The following is a 26,826-nucleotide window of genomic DNA, read 5'->3' as shown; positions in this document are numbered from 1 at the left end:
CACCAGCAGATCATTCCTTTTATGTCTACATAATTGGTACCCCAGGCAGACACAACTCTTTTCCTTTCTATTCCATACATCTGGGAATTTTATTTGTAGCCGTAAGTTATGGGAACTTGTTCTTAGTTATAGCTTCTTGTCACTAAGGAGTAGGTCATGGGTGTTAAATATTTCCCAGTCCGATAACAAAACACAACAAAGATAGCTTATATTCCAAAATGTATTTTAAAAAATCTAGCTTCAAGTAAACTAATTTTAAAGGGAAATTCTAGAATATTGATATGATTGCATGCCTCTATCAGAAGTTAAGAGAACAGTTACCTGATCAGTGACAGTTAATACTATACATTAAAATTTCTGTTGAGATACATAACATGATTAAATTCAGGGTAAACGGTCTTAAGTGTGAGGAACTAGCGGCGTCATCAATCTCTTGTACATTTGGCTAACTAATATTCTGGACAAAGCTGTGCTGGTTTAAAGAAACTTTATATCCTGTTGGAGATAGATTAGTAGATAAAGTCAAATAGAAGAATGGGTGGCCATTAAGTATCTATAACTGAATACTTTGGATAAATTTACAGTGAACATTTCCTTGTGTAGTCCAACCAGAATAAGAGTTAGGTGGACTAATTGGTAATCTCATTGTGTAATATCTAAGTGTAGATTATATTTTCCTCTCCCTCAGGGTCCTCCTACACCATGCTGATTGATTGGTCACACATTTACCTGAGATAGTAAATGTGTGACCAATGCGTCGTCTTCATCATGGAAAGAAGTGACAAGTGGAGTGCCGCAGGGCTCCGTCCTGGGCCCGGTTCTGTTCAACATCTTTATTAACGACTTAGACGAAGGGTTAGAAGGCACGATCATCAAGTTTGCAGATGACACCAAACTCGGAGGGATAGCTAACACTCCAGAAGACAGGAGCAGAATTCAAAACGATCTTGACAGACTAGAGAGATGGGCCGAAACTAACAAAATGAAGTTCAACAGGGACAAATGCAAAATACTTCACTTCGGCAGAAAAAATGGAAATCAAAGATACAGAATGGGGGACGCCTGGCTTGACAGCAGTGTGTGCGAAAAAGATCTTGGAGTCCTCGTGGACAACAAGTTAAACATGAGCCTACAATGTGATGCGGCAGCTAAAAAAGCCAATGGGATTTTGGCCTGCATCAATAGGGGAATAACGTCTAGATCCAGGGAAGTCATGCTCCCCCTCTATTCTGCCTTGGTCAGACCACACCTGGAATACTGTGTCCAGTTTTGGGCACCGCAGATGAAGGGAGATGCTGACAAGCTGGAAAGCGTCCAGAGGAGGGCAACTAAAATGATTAAGGGTCTGGAGAACAAGCCCTATGAGGAGAGGCTTAAAGAGCTGGGCATGTTTAGCCTGCAGAAGAGAAGGCTGAGAGGAGACATGATAGCCATGTACAAATATGTGAGGGGAAGTCATAGGGAGGAGGGAGCAAGCTTATTTTCTGCTGCCCTGCAGACTAGGACACGGAACAATGGCTTTAAACTACAGGAAAGGAGATTCCACCTGAACATCAGGAAGAACTTCCTCACTGTGAGGGCTGTTCGGCAGTGGAACTCTCTCCCCCGGAATGTGGTGGAGGCACCTTCTTTGGAAGCTTTTAAGCAGAGGCTGGATGGCCATCTGTCGGGGGTGCTTCGAATGCGATTTCCTGCTTCTTAGCGGGGGGTTGGACTAGATGGCCCTTGAGGTCTCTTCCAACTCTACTATTCTATGATTCTAGTCAAACAACACCTCAGATTAATCTGGAGAAAATTTGCAGGCAATTTGCACCATTAATCCATGCAATGAAATAATATCAGCTGAGGAATTTACAAAAATGGTGTTTGATAAAAATTGATATACAGTAGAGTCTCACTTATCCAACACTCGCTTATCCAACGTTCTGGATTATCCAACGCATTTTTGTGGTCAATGTTTTCAATATATCGTGATATTTTGGTGCTAAATTCATAAATACAGTAATTACTACATAGCATTACTGCGTATTGAACTACTTTTTCTGCCAAATGTGTTGTCTAACATGATATTTTGGTGCTTCATTTGTAAAATCATAACCTAATTTGATATTTAATAGGCTTTTCCTTAATGCCTCCTTATTATCTAACGTATTCGCTTATCCAACATTCTGCCGGCCCGTTTATGTTGGATAAGTGAGACTCTACTGTAAATGAAGATGTTAAGGACAAAACCAAGGTTTTATCTTAAATTAAGCTTTTTCTGGATTAATTTGACACCTGGAAAGATCCGGACCTTAAGCTGAGATCTTTGCAGGTGCCGGGCCTGTAGGGATTGACTTCCGGAGATCAATCCCTACAGTCATTCTGCTTCTTTGAACTTCTGGAGCCCACTCTCTCACCCCCAACCTCCCTTTTCACCCTCAAAAACTTACCCAAGGGGCCTGCTGGCAGTGCAGCCCCTCCGGAGAGTACTCCTTACATGCAGGAAATGGGAGGAGGAGAGAAATCCCCCCCGCCCCACACACACACACACACACCTCCTGACAAATCATTTTCATGCACCAGGAGTACTCTCTGAAGGGGATGGCACTGCTAGCAGATCCCTTGGGTAAGCTTTTCAGGGGAAAATGGGGGTGGGGGGGGGGGGCTGGATGCAATCTATGGTCAACCTTTGTTCCCTTTCAACAAGAGAAAGCCCAGGATTTGAAATAACCCAGATCCTCCCAGATTTTAGGGCAATATAAAAAGGTCCTCTGTGAGAAAGAGAAAATTGTCATTTGAGCTTTATGGAAATTGTAGGGCTCCCCTCTCCATTCCACATGTGTTGGTGGCTTACTCAAGCAACAATCTTGTCAGTCCTAGGTTTTGTTGCCTGCAATACTGCACTTGCATACTTGAGGTGCACACCACACAAGGCTATTTTGGAGTCTGAGATTGAAGATCACACCAACACATCTCCTCAGTTCTGGTGATAAAAAAATGACTGAACATCTCCCTCCATACATTCTTCCTGATTCTTGCAACGTCCTATCATACCAAAAGATCTCTGGAGATTTTGAGAATCTTGAGACATTTTGTGTTGTTTTTGGTTGACCCATTGCTGATTTCTGGAAATGAATTATTACATAGTTTGCCCTCCCTCGGGGATACCTCAAACCTGCCTGTAGACAGTGACCTCATTCTGCCTAATGTTGGGACAGGATAAATTACAGTGGAAATAACTAATAGGTTTTAGCTAAATAGACAGAAAGTTAAAACAAGAGATTGTATTTTCTCAATGTATTTTGAGAAATGTGGGCTTTAGTTTTCTGTGCAAAACTACGACATGCATGAATGATTAAGAATCCCACACACACTATTCTTCCTGTGTGATTTTTCCCCTCCTGTGTTTCTTTCATTCCTGTGCTTCCTATAGGCCAATTTCAGGAAATTGGCCAATTGCTGCTGGTAGTGGGAGTGGTAAAGTCCTTTGAAGCCTACACTAAAAGCATCCTTATTACAGGATGCTACCAGGCTGAAGTAACACTCTATAGGCACACTAAAAAGCTCTCCTTATTAACTAAAATTACTGCAGAAGTGACTGAAGGGCGATGAGACAAAATGGAAATGAATAATACAAAGAAGCATGGCTGTCCTGATATTGCACTGGTTTCTTTGTAAAGAAAGGGTTTCTTTTCATCCCCTTCATAGTAGTATTGGTTTAAGAAAAGCTAGAAAATTATCATTTTCCTTTTTGTTCTAGGGCAACAGCAATGGACAACTTGTGGCCCTTCAAATAATGCTAGTTTGCAAATCTCAAAGTTCCTCACAATTACGTATACTAGTTAATGCTGATGAGAGCTGCAACAATATCTTGTAGCATTCCCCCAATAAACAGAAGAAAACAAAGCATAACTGTATCTAACCATTAGTAATTGCCAAAAGTTTACAACATGTTTTGATATCTCAGTACATGGAGAAAATACACAGACATCTTACACCCAAATTTTCTGTGTACTTACATAAGAATACATCTACTGTACTCTTCTGAGATATGGAAGGACAGTCCCTTCTTTTGTCTTAATTGTGGAAATGTGGTCAGATACTGGCTGGATGCTACAACTAGTACTTGGCTATGGGGTCAGAGATGAGAAAGATCAATTTCACTGGAAATAGAAATGAAATGGCCAAACAATCCTGCATTGACCAATGTGCTATAGAATCTCAGCCACCGTGTCCAAGAACATGTTTGTGTCTACAACATCTACACTCAAGCCTTTCATAGCCACATATTCAGTATCCATGGATTCAAATTAATTCTAAAACCAAATCCTGGTTTTGCCATTTAATATAAGGTTTGCCCGTGTGTCGAGCTAGCAGTTTGAAAACATGTGAGTAGGTCAATAGGTACCGCTCCGGTGGGAAGGTAACAGTGTTCCATGCAGTCATGCCGGCCACATGACCTTGGAGTTGTCTATGGACCACGCCAGCTCTTTGGCTTAGAAATGGAGATGAGTTCTAACTCCCAGAGTCAGACACGACTAGACTTAACGTCAGGGGAAAACCTTTACCTTGCCCATGTTTAAATTCAAAACTCAACTTGAAGGGCATGTAGAGAGGATCCACAGTTCAGTGACAAAACATATTGCTTGCATGACACTTAAAAAGATCAGTGGTAGTACCCAGCCCTTCCAGTGAAACAGATACTAGGGAGTTGGGAAAGACTTGAGACATTACATGCCACGTACCATCTAACAACATTTTGAACCATGATTAGAATACCAATGGGTTGAATTTAGGCAAAAGGGAATTGTACAGAGGTTGTTGGATTGCAACTCCCAACATCCCTAGTGTGGGCTGTTCCTATCCAGCAATACTTTGATGAGTGAATGATTCCTACCCAGAGCTAAATAATTTATCTTACCTAGTGTAGACCCATTGAAATAAAGTATTTCTATTTTAGATAGAACTAACATTGGATTCAACCCAAGGCTGGGCAATTATGGATCTCCAGGTGCGTTTGAATTACAGTTTTCATAATGCTTCCTTACTAACTGTGGTCAGTATCACAAGTCATCTAGTCTTTCAACTGTAGTGTGATAGGCACTGTGCTAGTTGTGGTTAATATGAGTTGTAGGCAAGAAATGTTTGGATTTAGAAAGCCAGGGCGCCTACCCCAATTTAGTCCTTTGATTATGCATGTGATGTACTATCTTGCAATTTATAGAGTGGGCAAGCTCCATAGTGAACTTGTCTAGATTTCTTTCTACATTAAAGTCTGTTTAAAAGTTGAGAATGCTAATGGATTTTCCTTGTCGACTCAGTTTATGACCCGGACCCAATCTTAGGACTTAAAAGGACTTCTCTTGCATAAGATGTCAGGACTATTGTTTCAGACGGGTGAAATGTCAAAACAGCAAGTTGGAGGTATTAATATTTATATGACTGCTTTTCAGATCATAGCCTTCGCTCCCAGAACACAAGAAACAACATCTTTGCTAATTGACTTTCAGGCAACTGGGTCTGAAGAGTTTTATACTTTGGGGAGAGCAACAAGCCTGTCTAACCTATTTAATGAGATTCCGACATTGTAATATCTAAATTCCTGTGAACTTCTCTTCCTGGCATCTAAGGGAATTGCAATTCATATAGCATCAGAATCCATTTGACACATTCCAAAGGCATAAGTAGGACTTCTAAAATATGCTCAGCAACAGGTAAATATGTAAGAGGCTTTTTACTAGTCAACTCGCTGTAGCCCAGTGTTCTGACACTGGCTGAACAACAGCAGAAGTGTGACTTGATAGAGGTTAGCATTCAATTTATGTTCTAGTTTGTTGCTGTCTGCTTCCGTGCTTTTCTGTCTCAGTTTGCTTATCATAGATTCCTTGCAGAGAAAGTGAAGTGAGGTGGATAAGCTTCAGACATAAATGGCTTGTATGTGCACTAGTATCATGGAACCTGGGCATTCAAGGTCAAAGCAACATCTTTTTGATGAGTAGGAACAATAAGGTCATCAGGTATTCCTTCAGGCTTCCTTGTTTTTTGGTGACTTCAGTTGCAATTCCCACAGCAGCTTGAAGGAGAATGGATAGTCTCAGCGACAATATATTATTATGTCTTACCCCTGTTGCAATGTGAAATGTTTGGAGATTGATTGAAAGGAAGTGAGAAAGGATCTGATCCTTACTGGAGGTGAAACTGCTGAAACAGTTCTCTGAAAATATGTTTCTCTCTAGTGCTAGAAACTACTAAAAATATTGAAATGGCGTGTATTTATGTGTTTACGTAAACATGTGTATTCCCTCTTCCTCTTTGTTTTAAAAAACTTTTTAGCACCTCACAGTTTTTGACTGCGCTACTGCCATTTTTGTTCTTGTAATATGAAGTTACAGAGGTATGCTGTAAGGATGTGTTCCTCTTGCTGTTAAATTATGGCGAGAAATCAAATGGTTTCATGTAAATATTGAGCCCATTGGAATCTTTTGCTCACCATAAGGAGTCTTTTGCAATGAATTTAGGATGTGTGGTAGAAGGTCAGTATCTGGGTGAACAAACTAATGTGAAAATTAAGTGTCAAGAAAATGGAAAATTTCTGGTCTAGTAAAGAAGGCTTGTTTATGTTTACTCATCTGACAGGCATTTTTTTCCAGATCAAAAAATTATCTCTAGATATTTTGGTTATATAGCTTTTCACGTTTTTAATTACTAAAGGTAAAGGTTTCCCCTGATGTTAAGTCCAGTCATGTCTGACTCTGGGGGTTGGTGCTCATCTCCATTTCTAAGCCAAAGAGCCGGCGTTGTCTGTAGACACCTCCAAGGTCATGTGGCCGGCATGACTGCATGGAGCGCCGTTACCTTCCCGCCAGAGCGGTACCTATTGATCTACTCACATTTGCATGTTTTTGAACTGCTAGGTTGGCAGAAGCTAGAGCTAACAGCGGGCGCTCACTCCGTTCCCGGAATTTGAACCCGTGACCTTTCGGTCTGCAAGTTCAGCAGCTCAGTGCTTTAACACACTTCGCCACCGGGGCTTCTTTTAATTACTAGTAGTAATAAATTCAAAAGACAGATGATTAAATTTTTGTTTGAAATGTGTATTGAGCTATTTAAATGCAGTCTGACTCTAATAGAAAATATTGACTCTAGTCTCATTGAAACTAGTTTTAATCCTATATGAAGCTTTCTTAGGACCAGCAAACAGATGTTACAAAATTTATTTATTTATTTTATACATTTGTATCCCGTCCTTTCCACCTCCGGGGGGGGGGGGGGGGACTCAGGGCGGCTTCACAATTGGCAATCATTACGTGCCAAAACAACAATTATAGAAACAAATTACAATTAAAACAGATAATTAAAAGATCAATTATAAAACATCATTTAAAAATTACACAAAAATGTGCACCAAGTCAAAGGAAACTTGGAGGTGTATGTCATAAACTATCACATTAACTATTATGCATTCTTCTAATCTTTTTATATGCTAGAATGGTTAATGGAGTGACATGACTGAGGCCATTTGTTAATTGGAAACTTAGAACAGTTTTGGGTGAAATGTGATCTGTTTTCTCCACAGAATACATCTTCTGTCTTCACACTCATTCTTTCATATATGAGTCCATTTGTGCTCAGTTTCACTAGGTTTTCTATTAGGGTGAATTTCAGCACCATGGACAGCTGTATTATTTCACCTGGAAAACAAGCACAGAATCATAGGGGTGGAAGAGACTAGTACTGTGCGCGGTATTTGTTTCATCTGTTTCATTCATGTATTCGTTTTGTACTGTCCATTCGGATGCACAAAACGAAATACGCCATTTTCAGACGAAACAAAAGGTGATATGAAAGAGAAAGCTGCACAAACACTGTGCTTTGCTTTATTTTTTGGGACATGTGGCATCCACTCTTGCAAGCTTCTTCCTCATGCATCAGAGGAGGAGGTGGAAAGAGGTGATCCTTGGCCAATTGGAGGCCAAGGAAACAGTGATGTGAACTAGATAGGGAGGTTATTGGGGGGGGGGGGTCTTTCCCTAAAGCAACTATTGTGGTTGTGTCCTTTTCTGCTGCTGCTGGGTGCTGGTGGGCTGGCTGGGGGCTCTATCTCTCTGCTTGGCTTGGCTTGCTGGTTGCCTTGCCTTGCCTTTTGTCTTGCCTTTCTGCTTCCTTGTCTTGCTGGTGAGTGCACTGGGCACTGGGCAAAGATTTGGGTTTTATTTTTTGTCTGGTTGCTTGGCATATTTTTTTTCTTTTTTTTGAAGGATAGGGACTGGGATTTTTGAAGTGGTAGGGGTGGGTTTGGCTGGGGATCATGTGTGGGGCTTTTCTTCTTTATTCTTTATGTAAAGCCCTCCTTCTTCCTCCCCCTATAAAAAAATTCAAAGGAAAGAAATTGCTAGACTTACCTTCTCTGTTTTGAAATCAAACCTGTCTCTATAACTGGCCCTTGGAAAAACTACTCTTTTATTTCTCCCTATCTCTCTGTATTGCCTATGGCTAGGTCCTCCCTCTCCTTTGGGCTGTATAGAGAACAAATACAATAGGATAGTCTTATTATTTGTTATAGATTACATATATTTTTGAAAGCAAATATGTTTTTGGGCTCCTGTCTCTATTCAAACCTCTAGTTTCTCTCAAAAACTGTCCCTTAGTAGAATTATAATTATTTTCTCCCAATGGTACAAAAAAGTTTGGTTTTTTTCAGACACGACGCAAATGCCATTCAGATAGGCGGCCCTTTTTCGGAAGTGGAGACAAAAATGTAAAAAGGTGATACAGATCTGGAGTGAAGTACTGTAAATCAGCATTGCTTGAGCCAACCTAGGAACTGGATGGAGATCTGACTTTTTTCCCCTCAAACTGCCCCAGTGGCTGGATGGTGGCTACATGGGAAAGCGGCCCAAGAATCAGTTTAGTCTTGCTCTCACATTACCCTTACCTTTCCCCCTTTGATCTATCATTTGTAATTCCAACTTCCCTGATAAGATTGGGTTTCTAATGGATCAGGAGCATTTCTTTGCATTTTGCTTTTCATCTTTCACAAGCGACAGAAAATTAGACAACTGAACCAATTTGGGTCTCACTAAGGGTTAGGAAGTAGAAATGAGGCTACTAGTTGTGCACAATGTCATACATGATAAGCTTGTTTTCTCACCTGGTGATAGGGAACTTCGATCGAAGAAAAGGTATGGTGTGAATTAGTTTAGGGAAATGAGATGTAAATGTACATGCCAAATTATTTCTAAAGCTACTGTGTGCCAGGCAAGTTGAGTGATCTATGAAGTAAGTGTGTGTGTGTGTGTGGGGGGGGGGGGGGGGGGGAGAAGCTTGGGATCAGGTCAATGACAAAAGGTATAATAATACTGATGATGCAGAAGATCTAACAAAATGAATGCAAAGAACATAGAAAATGAGGGTACTCATAAGAAGGAAATGGAGATAGATAAGGTTAAAATTATAAAGATACCATCCATCTAATAGTGCATATCTCACAGAACCTTCTTTTCCATAAGTGCAACATAAGCTTAAACAGAATTTTCAAGTACAAAGTGTCTTTCCATGCTCTTTCAGGTTGTATGTGTGTATTTCTTCAAATAACCTGTCCATTTGCAGTAACCTCATGAATTTCATAGAGTTTTCTTAGGCATGGAATACTTTGAGATTATTTTTCTATTTCCTTGCTCTGGAACACAGTCTAAATCATATAAACCTCCAATCCAAGTGCTAACAATAGATGACTTTGCTCAGCTTCCAGGAAAGGATGGATAGGATGCCTTTAGGTATTTAGACCAGGTCTTGTTCCTTAGTACGGACTAAATACTTATTTAAGTCACATCAAACTGTGTTTTTAAAGATGGTTGAACCTGGGTAATTTTCTTAAATGGTAAATGAACTCAATTCAAAGTTAAAACTTGAAGTCTCAAGTTAACCTTTCTACCGTGTTTCCCCGAAAATAAGACAGTATCTTATATTAATTTTTGCTCACAAAGCTGTGCTAGGTCTTATTTTCAGGGGATGTCTTATTTTTCCATGAAGAAGAATTCACATTTATTGTTGAACAAAAAAATGAACATTTATTATATACTGTACAGTAGTTGTCATCACAAACCAGCATAACCAGACAAACTGAATCCTATCAAGAATTTCTTGTTACTACCATTATTTCCATGTACAACTGGTATGTACATTTACCAATCCTGCATGCTCTGGTCTTCTGTTTGGCAGGCGCTGGGCAGGCTTCCAAACAAAAACTTTGCTAGGTCTTACTTTCGGGGAAGGCCTTATATTTAGCAATTCAGCAAAACTTCTACTAGGTCTTATTTTTCGGGGATGTCTTATTTTCGGGGAAACAGGGTATCCTTAGAGGAAATCTGAGCTGAATCTACAACTTTGTGCTGAGACAAACTATCACTAGAACTCTGATTCTCAAGAGTTTAAGCATTTTTAAAAAGAATCTTCCAAAACATGTGATCAGTTGTTACCTTGCTTGCTTTATGCCTTTTCCTGGTCCCAGATATTGTGTTGGGAGAGTTGGCTAGCAGAAAAACTCTCTAAGTGGTGAGTAAAATTGAAAGTAATTTATGAGGGAGATTTTCTGAGCCTCACTAATAGTCTGTCCATGGCAACAGAAGTACAGGAAGTTCATTCACACTCAGATCATGTTTACACGGACCAAAACATGTAGCATGGGCTGCATTAGATATTACATGGGACAGACTCATGATTGTCATGGCAGACATCCTGAGCTGTTTCTGGCAAAGTGATCTCCACGTGGCTGTTGAAGTCCCCAGTACAGCAAGCTGAAAGACTCTCTGAGTCCAGCTCAGCCAGCTCAGGAAGGGAGCACAGCATGTTGGGCAGTACACCAACAGAATCCCTATATTGTCCCAGCCACCAGCCTTCAAGGACACCCACTCAAATCTAGTAGACTTGGGATAGGACAACTGGTGAAGGATATATAAATCCTTCGCCATGACTGTAACTCCAGCTTTTTACAACCATGGAGAGGTTAACACACAGCATCATCCAACTAGGTCTCTATTATACAGTCCTGATCAACAGGCTCATTCAGGATAAGTCCTGGATCAAGGATGATTTCAATTCGAAGAATTTCAAGGGTGAAAACATAGCAGGAGGTCTGCATATCCCTGAAATAAACCCACTGACAACATTTATGTTAGAAGGCAAGCAAATTCATCAATTGCACATTTGGCAAAGTGGCCACTGGTGAATCACTGAACAAGGACAAAGCAAGTACATCATGCACACTTACCGTCACGAACCAACGAAGACCACTAGTATGTGTGCTCTTCTGTGATGACTCTATTTATTATTCCTCCTATGAATTAATTGGCTTATGAGAGAGTGAAAATTTCATCTATTTGCATATATCGAAGAGTGAGAGACTTGCTTAATGAGAAACTGCAGTCAGATTCAAAAGGCTTTAGGTTGCTGAAACAGAGAAGCTAATGGATGGCAATTATAATTCAGAGCAATTTCTATATTTCAAGATCTCCTCCCCCTGCGCTGGTAAAATACACACTAGGATGAAAGATTCTGAAAAAGAATGATTGTTGATTAAAGCTTTGGCAAGTGCATTCAGAGGCGGGATTCTAATTAATGATAATGGGATGGAGATGCAGGAACACTGAAATCCAGTTGTAGGATTTGTATGTTAGTAGGAGTAAAAAGGGAATGCACTGATAACATGAGAATATATACTCTACTCAGAAATAGAAGAAGAATAACAAAACCTGAATGAGATAGAACTGAAAAACATCATATTATGTAGCATGCTTTAAAAAAAGATAATGTACATTTTTACTAGCCCACGGTGGCGTAGTGGGTTAAGGCCTTGTGACTTGAAGGTTGGGTTGCTGACCTGAAGGCTGCCAGGTTCGAATCCAACCCTGGGAGAGTGTGGATGAGCTCCCTCTATCAGCTCCAGCTCCATGCGAGGACATGAGTGAAGCCTCCCATAAGGATGGTAAAAACATCAAAACATCCGGGCGTCCCCTGGGCAACGACCTTGCAGACGGCCAAGTCTCTCATACCAGAAGCGACTTGGTGCAAGTCGCTCCTGACATGAAAAAAAAAAATGAACTAGAAATCCAGTATGTCAATTTTACTTTTCCTACATCCACTCTATCAATTATCAAGTTTTTTTCCCATTTCATTAATGAAGAAAATTGGAATATGATCCCAATTATTATACATCTCAAAACAACAAAACAGTATATTGTATTTAGCAGGGATGAAATGAATAAAGTGGGATCTTAGTATCCACTTGGTTCCCGGAACCCATGTATATCAAAATGTTTGGATGCTCTACTCCCATTATATACAATGGTGTCATAAAATAATGCCCCTTATATGCAATCTTAAAATCAAGGTTTGCCTTTTGGATTTGTTTCACATTTTCAAGTTATGGCTGCTTGAATTCATGGATATAAAATCTGTGGATATAGAGGGTCAACCATATAATAATTATTCAACCAAAGTAAAAAAGCAACCTTTCTTACAGATGGGAAATCCTGTTAGAAAGAAAAAATAGTTTCTTTCTTGTTACCTGATACCCATGATTTCACTTACCTGTGTCCATAAAAAGCCATCTCTGGGCATTTTCTATGTCCTCTAGAAGAGTCATGCTGGAGGACCTAAAATTGCTGGAAAGTTAGTTTCTCTAGCCTTTTAAAAATTTTCTACTATGATTTTATAGTATGCTTTTATTGAAAGTCATTTGTTTCATTATGGTTCACATTTCCATGATAAGTCCAAGCTCAAAGATATTGAACTATACTGATATTTTTGGTCCTGCATTTTTATTCTTCAATAGTATTTGTGGAAGACAGGTTATTACATATGTGTGGTGTGGGATTGTTCTCTCAAAGATAATCCAAATGGCCTTTTTAAATCAAAATATTTGTTGTTATTTCATTTTTTTCCTCCAGGGGTTGTATTTATTTCTTTTGACACCCTCCTGCAGAATTCCCAAACATTAGAAATAGTGTATGTGTAAATGTGTAAAAGAAAACAAGTTCTTTCTCCAAAGAGTTTGCAATTATTGGAGAATTGTGATATATCTTTTATTGGAGAGTCTTCAAATATCCACTTCATATTTCTCACATTTGAGGAACTGTGTATGTGTGTGTGTGTGTGTGTGTGTATATATATATAGGCTTTTGGCAGCACGGCGACTCACAAAACAACAAAACTACAGGTCCCCCAACCTCAAAATTTGATAACACAACCCATCATCCACGCCTCTAGGTTGATACAACAAAAAGAAAAGAAAAATAAAGTCCTAATTAGAGGGAGAGCAATAATTGTTTTTATCCAATTGCTGCCAGTTTAGAGGGCTAATCTCTGCCCACTTCGTCTCCTAGCAACCAATTCAGCCAAAGGACAGCCAGGGTTCAGTTAAGGGACAGGCAGACTTAGGCCTCACTTAGGCCTCTTCCACAGATTATCTAATTTGCACTGGATTATATGGCAGTGTAGACTCCTGGCCCTTCCACACAGCTATATAACCCATTTATAATCTTATATTATCTGTTTTGCACTGGATTATCTTGACTCCACACTACCATATAATCCACTTCAGTGTGCATTTTATACAGCTGTGAAGAAGGGGCCTCATATAATCCAGTTCTAAGCAGATAATATAAGATTATCAATATACAGTAGAGTCTCACTTATCCAACATAAACAGGCCGGCAGGATAAGTGAATATGTTGGACAATAAGAAGGGATTCAGGAAAAGCCGATTAAACATCAAATTAGGTAATTGTTATACAAATTAAGCACCAAAACATCATATTATACAACAAATTTGACAGAAAAAGTAGTTCCATGCGCAGTAATGCTATGTAGTAATTACAGTAGAGTCTCACTTATCCAACACTCGCTTATCCAACATTCTAGATTATCCAACGCATTTTTGTAGTCAATGTTTTCAATATATTGTGATATTTTGGTGCTAAATTCATAAATACAGTAATTACTACATAGCATTACTGCGTAATTTAATAGGCTTTTCCTTAATGCCTCCTTATTATCCAACATATTCGCTTATCCAACATTCTGTCAGCCCGTTTATGTTGGATAAGTGAGACTCTACTGTACAGTATTTACAAATTTACCACTAAAATATCACAATGAATTTAAAACACTGACTACAAAAACATTGAATATGAAAAGGCAGACTGCACTGGATAATCCAGAACATTGTATAAGCGAATGTTGGATAAGTGAGATTCTACTTTCAGATGAAATAATTACTGGGATAGAATAATGCAGAACAATATAATCTCTAAAACCAGGACAGTAAATAAACAGGGGAATTCCACACAGAAAACAATCAGGGCCAGCTAACACCTCCCAACAAAGTATTCCCATCATCAAAGTCTGGCAAATCCTCTGTTTTCTCAGGGCCACAGACCGTAGAAGCACATAAAATATCACAAACAATACCACTCTGAAAACAAGGGAATTCCAGACAGGAAAGAATCAGGGCCAGCTAACACCTCCCAACAAAAAATTCACTCAGGGAGGAAACAGCCAGGGTTTAAAGCTGCAAGGCCATTACATCCTAATCATTTTTCCTAATGGCAGCATTCATACTTGCCTCCAACAGACAAAAAAACCCAATCAGAAATATTGTATATTCACAACGTTTAGGAAATAATACCCCTGATTGCGCAGCGTGTTAAAGCGCTGAGCTGCTGAACTTCTGGACGGAAAGGCCGCAGGTTTGAATTGGGGGAGCGGAGAGAGCCCCCACTGTTAGCCCCAGCTTCTGCCAACCCAGAAGTTCAAAAACATGCAAATGTGACTACATCAATAGGTACTGCTCCGGCGGGAAGGTAACGCCGCTCCATGCAGTCATGCCACATGACCTTGGAGGAGTCTACGGACAACACCGGCTCTTCTGCTTACAAATGGAGATGAGCACCAAACCCCAGAATCATACATGACTGGGCTTAATGTCAGGGGAAAACCTTTACCCTTTACCTTAACTACCACCAATTCCTCAATACTTTATTTCCCATACCACCAGACTTCGCCACAGCAACGCGTGGCCAGGCACAGCTAGTGTGTGTGTGTGTGTGTGTGTGTGTGTGTGTGTGTGTGTGTGTATGTATGTATGTATGTGTGTGTGTGTGTGTGTGTATGTGTATGTTTGCTCATTCATATATATATATGAATATATATATATATATATATATATATATATATATATATATATATATATATGAATGAGCAAAAGAAAACAAGTCCATGCTTCAAGAGTCTGCTGTTATTGGAGATACTTGATATACCTTTTATCCAGTCATTATCTTTTAGTCTTCAGATTGTAATTTTATTTACTCAGATTATCATTTCTGTCTGTGTCTGTTTTACTTCTGCTATGTATAAATTCATGTGGTTTATTTGTTTCCTTTACAGGGAATCCTGGAGGAAAGATAACATTTCGAAACACAGAATTGTCCTTTTTGTGGCTCTCTTGACACACATCCCAGTTTGAATGAAGAACACAGGAATTACTTTGCTAGATGGTAAGCTCACAAAGACTTTGGATACCGTGTTATAGACAAATTGGAATCAATGCTAAAAGTGTCACAAAGAAGTAAAAACACTATTCTAACATCAGTCTTGTTCATCAAACCTAAAAGAGTCTGAAGCCTTTTCAACAATTTTACCTGCAGTTGTCTGTCTGTGCAAATAATCATTTACATACTTCTGAAATAATATAAGCAACTGAAAACAATGGTGTCTCAGGTGCCAATTCATAGAAATTCATGAGATTTGCTTTTTTTGTTCTTGTTCTTTCATTCGCTTTGAGTGTGTTTTGACCTTGGGGCAGGGGCTTTATTTTCAGACCTTGTTATACCTTGATGTAAACACGTGTGATAAAAGTCTCATCTTACAAGGAATTTCAGGATGAAAATAAACCCCTGTTATCTAAAAGGCTGTTTTTGTTCAAGGATTTCATTTTTTCAGTAGCAGCTTAAGGGTGGATTCTAAAGCTGCTCTTCAGAGATACCTTGTTAAAAATGGGGAAGCTGAAATTGGTATGTTATGAATATGGAGGCTATTTATTATCTATTTCCCATCAGCTCCATAAATGTTTAAACCTAATCCTGAAAGGATGACAAATTAACCAAGCTACACAAACGATGCTCATATTTATCAGATATCTTTCTTTTTCTTTTTATGAGTTAGACTATGTTTTTTAAAAATATCTCAGAGGCCCAAAAGTCTTTTTTTAGCGTGGGGTGGGGGGTGGGGAGTTCTGCACCACCTTCAACAAAGCATATTTTTATGGTTTGTTCTGCAGTTCTTTTCAGTATAAAGAGAAATGTGGCATAATGAGGGTGTTTGAACAGTGGCACTTGCTTTTGAGTATGTCCCCATTCATTCCTGTATTTAGGGGGAAAAAAATTCTGTTGACTCAGTTCTGATTGTAAAAAATTGCTACACTGTCCAATTTTGCTTCCCACAGTAGTTTCTGGGACTATTTTGGGTGAAACATCATTGGTTTTTGTTTCAGATGTAAACAACCTTTTTTTTAAAAAAAAAAAAGCTACAAATGCTATAATCCTAATATTATTGGCATCACTATGGTTGGTGTCATGCAGTGAGATAACTCATGGTGTCATCTCCCTACTCCACCCTTAGACCTCCACCTGACTATACCACAGTATTGTTGCTAAAATACCAAACAAATTGACAAAATAAGCTACTATAACAAAATCAGATGTAAAACACAAGTTGAATTAATAAGGGAAGATATCTTAATTGTTATCGATATAAAGTGTTGTTGGAAAGATTTAAATTAGAACTCTTTGCTTTGGAAAAGAGAGAACCAAATTTGATATCAAGTTGTATACAGATGTTGGACGCCTGAATAGAAAATTTTATAAAATGTTGACTTGAAAGAAGAAGTTAAAGGATGTATAGTTAAATGATGATATTGCGCTGAAGTGTTGGGGGAAAAGACTGGTTAATGGATTCCTAGATATATTGTCCTTTTATTTAAAGATAACTTTTATTAAATGATAGATCAGTCAGTAAGGCTGAAGATGCACTAGCAGGCAATAACGTATGTTGGAAACGTGAAGCTCAAGAAGGTACTTTTACCATGTGTATTGAACTTGTGAAAAAGCTATGACATTCTGGAAATTGATAGACGTTGATGCAAAACATTTTTCAAATCAAAAGTCACCTGAAACCAAAATTAGTTTTAATAGAATGAGCAAATTAAAGTGGTGAACTATAAGGTGTTTTATTATTGGATTTTAGCAGTGAGGATGCCATATATCCCAAAATATACAAATGCTGATATTCCAACAAAAAAGAATGAACTTTAAATATTGTAATGACCAAAATGGACAAATTGTGTGTTCTGATTAAAAAAAGTCATTAGACAATGTTTTAGAAGATGGTGAACCATTTTAGAAGAAAAAGGAATGACGAGCCTTATGGGAGTTGAAAGTTGTTTCTTATCATTTGACTTTTAAGTAGAAGTTTAAACTTTAGTTAAGCAGCAATAACAAATCTGTTATAGTTTTACAGTGATGTCTTTGGTTTTTGGGATGGGAGTTCCATTTTTTATCTGTTTACTAGTGTAGGGTTGTTTGAGGACCAGTCTCGTTTAATGATTATTATTCTTTCGCCGGTCTTGGATTTTTTATGTTTTATTTTTTATTGTAGTGTTGTTAATGGTTTAGTGTTTTATATGTTTAAAATATAAAAAGAAGGCTGTGTGTTGAAATAGGGGTGTGCATGATTCTGTTTGGCGGTTCTGGATTTGGGGAAATTTGGCAATCCAGCAGCCACTCCGCTCCACCAAGAATGGAATGGGCAGGGTCCAGCTGAAGTTTCAGCCAGAAATGGATCATGTGCAGCTAGATCTTTTGACTAATGAGGGTGATGGGGCTGGGTGGCACTCTACCTTAGGTGGAAGCTGCAGCATGTAGGCAGCCTCGCAAACCAGGCAAGAGCGGGCGCCTGGCAGTGGTAGTGACTCCTCTTTTTCTTTCTTCCCCGGCAGTCTCTTCCAACCCTTCCTGAAGGCCCCTCCCCCCGGTGGAGTGCCCGCTTGAGCCAAATAAGATGGGAAAAGCTTCCCAAGGCCTCTCCTCCAGAGAGGGCCTCATTGGGAACATGCTTTCCCAGCTGCACTTTGCATGGCTCAGGCATTGAACGACCCTCTGCGCTCCCTCTCGGGGCATGATGGGAGGCCTGGTTAACCGTGTCCCTTTTCCACCCCTCTTATGGTGTGTGCTGGTTGGGACTTCAATTCCCAGAGCCCCCTCTTGTGGGTTTAAAAAAAAACATTATGGTAAAAATTATAAAAAAAATTCCAACAAATAAGTGGATTAGTAAAATGTTCTGAAACTTGGCAGGCCTGCAGTTGTAAATGTGGCCTATAAGTGAGGCCAGTTTCATTCTGATAGGCCAAAAATGACAGAGAAACAAGCCTCTAAACTTTCCCAATTGGCGCCAATGGTCTGAATCTTACTAGAATAAAAATGGCATCCCCTCCTGATTTTGGAAATTTCCTGGTAAATGGGGCAACAGAAAACAGAACCGAAAATAGCCCTTTTTTTTGCCAAGTCACACGCCCCTATGTTGAATTGTAAGGCTTGTGTAGCAGATAGAGTAAGAAAATGAAAATGGATTTATATTTGCATGTCAGGCTCACTTCAAAGGACCAGTCTGAACGCAGATCAAAGATAGCTGCTCTCAAATCCAATCTTTATTGAAGAATACATGACTTTGGAAAAAGTCGAGAATGACCTAATGTTTACATACAATCATTTTTATCACCTCTGATGCAACGTAACACCACACGCAAATATCATCATCAAACCCCACCCCATGTATCACATTTCTACTATTCCCACACACTCTACCAATTATAATTGTTTATATTTTCAACCCCGAGTTCCCAGGCTCTTCTATCTTCTTCTGCCAGGTGCTTCCAGGATTATTTATGTTATGACTCCAAGTCCAGGGCTTGGAAATTCAGCCCTGGGACTTGGTTCCATGACATTTGCATGTCTCCTTTTTCCTGTTCAGCAGATAATGTGAGATCTAGCTTGTGTTTTCATATCCTAAATCGTCGGTGGAATACCTATTCGTGTGAGCTACTTGGCATAATTAAAACTCCTGCTGTGAGTGTTAAGCCAAACTACAGTACTTCTACAAATACATAAAAGCTATGAGCAATTACTCCATCTCCAGGCACATATCTCTGACTTTTTAAATGCACTGGAGCAAAGGACCAGCTGGTATGCTTTCTACAGTGCTCCATCTCTCCAAATGAAGTTCTTTGCCTCATCAATCTATTTTCACTCTCCCAGTGCACACACCCCTTTGAGACATATATGTTAGATTGACTTTTTTTCCTTCATCCAAGGGCACTTGAGGAGAAAAATGCATACTAAAACTATGAAAGTCTCTTGAATACCTGACCAAGTGCTGAATGGTTCAGCCTATGTAACTGGCTTCGTTTACTGAAATAGATTATTGCAAACAGCAGGACCTTAGTAATACCACAGATGCCAGTTAAATATGCACAGACCTCAGCTGATGGTTTTAGGCAATTATCAGAGGCATTGGCCCTATTGGTAATGCTCTTCCTTTGTCCCTTCTACCCTTGCATTGTTGCTATTGTCATATGCCTTCGACTAATTTCTGACTTATATTGACCCCAAGGCAATATAAGATTTCATCAGAAGGGGGTTGTTTTTTTATGAGGCTGAGTATATGTGTCTTGCCTAAGATCATCCCGTTTTTTTCCATGGCAAAGAAGAGGTTCAAACCTAGCCCTAGACCAACCCCTAAAGCACTATGCCACTCTTGGATATGGATATTTGGACATAAATTGGATTGTTAATGATAAAAAAAAATCATGTTGATCAACAACAACAACAGGTTTAATTGATTAGCCCATTGGCCATATCAAAACATTTAACACATAGACATACAACATACAACCAGAAGTTAAAATAAACAGTTATTCAGAAATAACTTGAATATCATGTTGATCAATTGTCAATGAAGTCAAGATCTGATAACAATTCCATTGGGATCTTAGTATATTAAAATTATTGGGCAACATAGGAGAATGTGGGATAGTATGTCTGGACCTTGTTGTCTTGGCTGTTCAAGGGGGCAATCTATTCAATTTTTTTGTAGGAAAAGGGATGATCACAGTTGTCTTCAAATTATTTTATTGGTTTTTTGATGTTTCCGCCGGTAGGCTTGATATCTTAATACCTTTTCCATCCCAGGTAAATGCAATGATTGCACAGTGTTGGTATTGATGGGTGAGCCTCCTTTCCGTCTTAAAGTCTGCTTAATCTGGAAACACTATGTTAATTACTAAATTGATATTATATATCTGAAAATTAATCCTGCTTTTCCACATTTGATAGAAAAACCTCTTATCTATTTCAACATTTTTAGAACTTGAACAATTCACTCAGACCTCTGATTTGGTCTGAAACAACAGACCACCCAAAGACCTCTGTTCTAAAGTATTCTTTGTAGAAGATGTTTTCTCCTTTGATATTTGTCCTATTTATTTGTACCTCTATAAGCAAGATCATTTTTCTTGGATTATGAGATAAACTTACTTTACAAATCCTGATTACTAATACTTAAATTTGCAGGCTTGCAAAACTGAGAATCATAAAACCTTTTAAACAATGTATGTTGGTTTTATGGGAGTCTAATGTTCTAAATGCACATTTGTGCTATCTCTTATTTTTTAAAATACACTGTTTTGACATTTTTGTGTTAAAATGCATGACTGAGTGAAATTAATACAGTTTAAGTATCCCTTATCCAGAGTAAGGAGGGAGGGAGGAGAAAGTGTCTCACTTTTTCTTGTTGCTACAATCACATTGTCTCCTCTTTTGCCAGCATCACTCTCTTGGCATCCTTGGTAGTGGCATCCTTATGAAGTCACTGCAATAGGAGTGGCAAGATGAGAACTGCTCCATTTGCCCTTCATCAACAACTACAGTGCCCTGCGTCAGTATGGTGGCATCAGTGATGGGGTACAAAATCAGCTGCTTTGTTTTCTTTTTTTCTTTCTCACTGGGGCTCCTCCTCTTTTGCCAATACCGCTTCCTCCTTGCCAGTGGGAGATGTAATACCCTCAGCAAGTCTGAGGGTATAAATATGTAATTGTGTGTATGTGTGCATAGCAGGGAAAAGCAGAGCAGGAATGGCAAGTGGTGTTGGCACCGATGATAATGGTGATGATGATGATGTCACCATTGTTGCAGTTGTCAGCAGTTTTTTACACATCCCTCACAGCTCACAATTTCATTTTCCTCCTCCTTCTGTCTATTGGTGTCTCCCAGCTGGCATGCAGTGTGTCTTGTGGTTGTGAGGGCAGTATAGCCATGACTATGATGGTGACAGATCAGTAGGGGCACGGACAAGCATCTAGCTAATGAAGCATATTGACGAAGATTGTTTTGCAATCATATACATATATGGGCATTCTAAAATCTTGAAAAATCAAATATCCAAATTGCTTCTGTTCCCAAACATCTAGAACAGTGGTACCCAAACTTATTTGGTCTACTGCCCCTTTCCAGAAAAAATATTACTTAGCGCCCCCTGGAAATTAATTTTTTTAAAATTTTAATAGCAATTAAACAGAAAGATGTATGTATTAATGCATATAGCAAATGCACCTGTGGCCATCACCGCCCCCCGGATCACTGCAGTGCCCACCAGGGGGCGGTAGCACCCACTTTGGGTAACACTGATCTAGAAGTATAGTTTTTACCCCAGGTCTGTAATTTATTTCTGATTCATGTGTGTGTGACTGTGTGGAGCTATTAGTGTATGTGAGCTACCCTGCCAGTTGTGTTATTTGACTGTGGTTTATGTTTTCTTTACCCCACCTAAGGTTTGAGTCAAGAAAAAAAAAGGACAGAGCCTTGTTGTGAAACATAATAAATAAATTGATTGATGATATTTGTATTTACCTATTTTAAATAGTTCTATATTTAAGTCTATATATGTTTTTATATATTTTAAGGTTAAAATTGTAAATTGTATTGTTTTTAGCATTGTTAGCCACTTTGAGTCTTCTTTGAGGGAGGAAAGTGGCATATAAATAATAATAATAATAATAATAATAATAATAATAATTATTATTATTATTATTATTTAATAATAATAATAGGTGCAAGAATCAGTAAAATAACTGCATTTTACAGTAGAATTGCTTAAATACTTTTAGTAGCTTGTGTCCCGTGGAGCACCCTACTATTAATATTTGGAAAGTATACATTTTTAAAAGATGACTTAAAAATTCTCTGCAGTCAAGTATAAAATTCAATTCCACATTGTCTCTGCAACTTCGTTGTGGTAGTTATGTCAGCAGGAAATATGAAATCTACTGTCAGTTGTAATAAGTAATCTCCATGGGAGCTTGCTTACACTCCACCTGCCCCATGGAGGCTCAGCATTAACTTGGGGAAACAAACACTAGGTACAAATTAAATTTTTGAGGATTTTTTTCAAAATAGTCATTGGAACAAAAACCCATATTGCTTGTAGAGATGATCTCAACAGATAGCTGAAGGTTATGTCAGGATACATTTTGTTAGCATTAGAGAAATGGCAATTTTCTTCTCATTTCAAAATTGTCTCTGGCCATGAACAAGATTGAATGAAAAATAATTAAGGCTGTGTCTACATGGTAGAATTAATGCGGTTTGACACTACTTTAACTGACATGGCTCAATGCTACATCATCCTGGGATTTCTAGTTTGGTGGTCACCAGCACTCTTTGGTAGAGAAGGCTAAACACTTTCTGAAACTACTAGCACCCATGTTTCCATAGTATTGAGCCATGACAATTAAAGTAGTGTCAGATTGCATTCATTCTACAGTGTAGATGCACCCTAAGAAAGCTGAGACAGGCCTAAGTTGTTTGAATGCACAGATATGTTCCCTCCAATTATGCTGATATGGCAGAGACAATCCCAGTGAATCTCTATCATCTCACATCTCCTACCAGAGCCGTCCTTAGGTAATTTTCATGAGTAGGCACTAAGAATTTTGGTGCCCCCCGAATGTTGGCGCCCCCCCCAGGAGGGGAGGATCAGGGCCTTCCGGGTCTTCCGCTCCTGGGACCTGCAATCGCCGCAGACTTACAGCAAGGCGCAGCGCTTGGCGCTGGAGGAGCTGATCGTAGGTGGGAGGGTAGCTTTCCAGTCTTTCCTGTGGCAGGAGAAGCAGAGGAGAGAAGCCATGGGGCCGGTCCTCAACGGCATCCCCTACAAGATGGCATCACAGGCAAGTGCCTAGTTGGCCTGGCGGTTGAACCGCCTCTGTTGCAAAGGGAGTTCAGAATGCAATAGTAGTATGAACTCAATTAACCCAGCAATTAACTAAGGAGAATGTGGTAAGGAAACTTACCCTTTCCACTAAGCATAAGCAAAAGCAAACTGCTGCACTAACTTATATTATATTTCTCATCAATAATGTTTGCCATCTTGACCAAGCTGAGTTTCCTTGGCTACATGCATCCCAGTTTTCATCTGTAAAAATTGGCAGTCTATGCCATTCTGATTAACTCCAACCTGAGCTAAATCTACATAACAAAAAGGAGGTTCTGTACTACTGGGCAGTTTTTTCCTGGAATTTCTAACCTGGAGTCCAAACTGTATCTACTGAATTGAATGAAGTCAGACATTAAGTTCAGTATTTAAATCAGTGGTTCTCAACCTGGGGTCCATAGATGTTTTTGGCCCTCAACTCCCAGAAATCCTAACAGCTGGTAAACTGGTTGGGATTTCTGGGAGTTGTAGGACCCCAAGTTGAGAACCACGGATTTAAATGGATTTTTGGTGGTCTTTTATCATGTCCTCTGATCATTTAGTCAAGTGTTCTGTTTCAGATTGCAGATAATCAAATATGTCTGAAAAGACATCAAGGTATGCTACCACATTGACTCGAATGCCCCTGCAAGAACTATTATCCATTGATTTGTTTAAATATTTATTTATTTACTTATTTATTTTAAATTTTTATTAAGTGTTTTATAATATACATTAAGATCTGGGAGATGGGGTGGTTTGCTGGGGAAGGGTGGGGAAGGGAGGGGGTGCACAAAGGGAAAGCGTAGGGGGGTGTTAGGGTATTTAAAAAAGGGGGGAGGGGGTTTGTACTTCCATTCTTCTTTATTGTGGTCTCTTGTGAATAAAGATGCTGTGAAGTCTTTTGCTGTACAAGGGACACCACCTCTTACTCATCATTACGTGGTGGTGCTTTATTCTAGCCTCTTCTTTTTGTTAAATTAACATCTTAATGTTGTTCTCTTTTATCCGTTCTTTTAATGGGATCCAGTCCATTGTCTTAATGATTTTGCCTTGTGATTTGGATATTAGGAGTGTTAATTTATCCATGCACATGATGTCTAATATTTTCTCTAACCAATCTTCTTTCATCGGTATTGCGGGAATCCACAGGCCCGGCCCAACACGGCACGCTGACCACGCCTCCGTGTTGGGCGCCACCTTCCCAGGGGCGCTATTGAGCCCCTGGGAGGCGGGGCCACACCTGGCGGAGGCGGGACTGCGCGACGCGGGAGGCGGGGTCGCGTGACGCAGGAGGCGTGGCCAGGTCTGGCCCCTCCTCCCGCGGGGCGCACCCTGGCGCAGCCAGGCTGCATGTGGCGGCAGTTTTTCTAGGTTGCGACGAAGGCCGCGGCCTGGAAGGACTCCCGCCGCGCGTAGCCTGGCTGCCCAGCCAGGGCACACCCCGCGGGAGGTGGGACCGGCCACGCCTCCCACGGCGTGCGCCGGCTGCGGCGGGAGTCCTTTCAGGCTGTGGCCTAGAAGAACTCCCGTCGCAGCTTGGTTGAGCCAGGACGCGCGCCCTGGCCCCGCCTCCCGCACTGCCTGCGCCACAGGAGGTGTGGTCGCCTGGCACGGGAGGCGGGGTTAGGGCATGGGAGGCGGGGCCAGTCCTGGCCACACCTCCCGCGGCGCGGGGGAGGGGGCGCAAAAATTTTTTTTGCGTACCCCTTTACATTTCCTTGGGCCAGTCCTGGGTATCCATACCCTAGTGAAAACAATTCTCATGGCCATTATTTTTAAAACCATTTTAAACAAATATTTTTTTCTTTTATATGTTTCCCTTTCAAGGTGTAAATTAGGTACAAGTGCAGTACAACCCCTGTATCAGTGGGGGATATCTTCTCAGACTTTGCATGGATGTGCGAAATTGCAGATAACAGAGAAGGACTTTCATCTCTTGGAAGAACTTTCATCCCCAAAATACCACAGAGCTGCATTAGAGAACCTAGAAAATGTCTAGGGAGGCCACATGTTCTTGAAAGTGGATAAATGACATCATGGGTAATAGTCCCATGGTTGTGTGTGTGTGTGTGTGTGTGTGTGATCTATATATATAAAAGGATAAAAAAATTTCAGCCTAGGACAGAACAATAAAACTGCACATCTCAGAAACACTAAACTTGGCAACACAACCCCTCATCCATGCCTCTACGTTCATACAACAAAAAGAAAAGAAAAATAAAGTCCTAATTAGAGGGAAAGGAATAATAGTTTTTTATCCAATTGCTGCCAGTTAGAACTCTGCCCACTTGGTTTCCTATCAACCTACTCAGCCCAGGGGACAGGCACACTTAGGCCTCAGGCCTCTTCCACACTGCCTATAAGATACAGATTATCTGATTTTAACTGGATTATATGGCAGTGTAGACTCAAGGCCCTTCCACACAGCTATATTACCCATTTATAATCTTATATTATCTGCTTTGAACTGGATTATCTTGACACAGTGTGCATTTTATACAGCTGTGTAGAAGGGGCCTCACATAATCCAGTTCTAAGCAGATAATATAAGATTATAAATATACAGTAGAATCTCACTTATCCAACATAAACAAGCCGGCAGAACGTTGGATAAGTTGGATAATAAGAAGGGATTCAGGAAAAGCAGATTAAACATCAAATTAGGTAATGATTATACAAATGAAGCACCAAACATCATGTTATACAACACATTGACAGAAAAAGTAGTTCAATGATCAGTAATGCTATGTTGTAATTACTGTATTTACAAATTTAGCACCAAAATATCACAATGAATTTAAAACATTGACTACAAAAACATTGACTACTAAAAGGCAGACTGTGTTGGATAATCTAGAACACTGTATAAGCGAATGTTAGATAAGTGAGATTCTACTGTAATATGAAATAATTACTGTGGTAATCCAGTCCAACCCAATTCTGCCATGGAGGACACAATCCAAGCACACCCAACAGATGGCCACCCAGCCTCTCAATAATAATACGTAATAATAATAATAATAATAATAATAATAATAATAAGAAGAAGAAGAAGAAGAAGAAGAAGAAGAAGAAGAAGAACATCATACAATCATAAGGTTAGGAGACACCCCTAAGGATCATCCAGTTCAACTTCCTTATATCATGCAGGAGGACACAATCCAACCACTCCTGACTGATGGCCATCTAAGATCTGCACAGTAATAATACAAATCGAATCATAGACAGTTAGGAGAGACCCCTAAACGCCATCCAGTCCAACCCAATTCTGCCATGCAGGACACAATCCAAGCACTCCCAACAGATGGCCACCCAGCCTCTCAATACTAATACTACTACTAATACTACTACTACTACTACTACTACTACTAATAATAATAATAATAATAATAATAATAACAACAACAACATCACCATACAATCCTAAGGTTTGGAGTGACCCCTAAGGATCATCCAGCTCAACTTCCTTCTACCATGCAGGAG

General features: G+C 39.7%; 1 protein-coding gene across 8 annotated transcripts in view; it reads left to right on the top strand.

Moving 5' to 3' along the window:
* lingo2 (leucine rich repeat and Ig domain containing 2) overlaps positions 1–26,826 on the top strand; it is an 867,433-nt gene that overhangs the window by 171,435 nt on the left and 669,172 nt on the right. For all 8 annotated transcript variants that reach the window (XR_010003916.1, XM_016991077.2, XM_062974162.1 and 5 more), the window contains one exon: positions 15,427–15,536. The gene's annotated coding sequence lies outside the window, so the exon portion shown is untranslated. The remainder of the gene's footprint in view (positions 1–15,426; positions 15,537–26,826) is intronic.

The sequence above is a fragment of the Anolis carolinensis genome, chromosome 2 (assembly GCF_035594765.1).
Source record: "Anolis carolinensis isolate JA03-04 chromosome 2, rAnoCar3.1.pri, whole genome shotgun sequence".
Taxonomy (NCBI): Eukaryota; Metazoa; Chordata; class Lepidosauria; order Squamata; family Dactyloidae; genus Anolis; species Anolis carolinensis.
The sequence above is the reverse complement of the archived record's forward strand: the minus strand, read 5'-3'. Positions and strand labels throughout refer to the sequence as shown.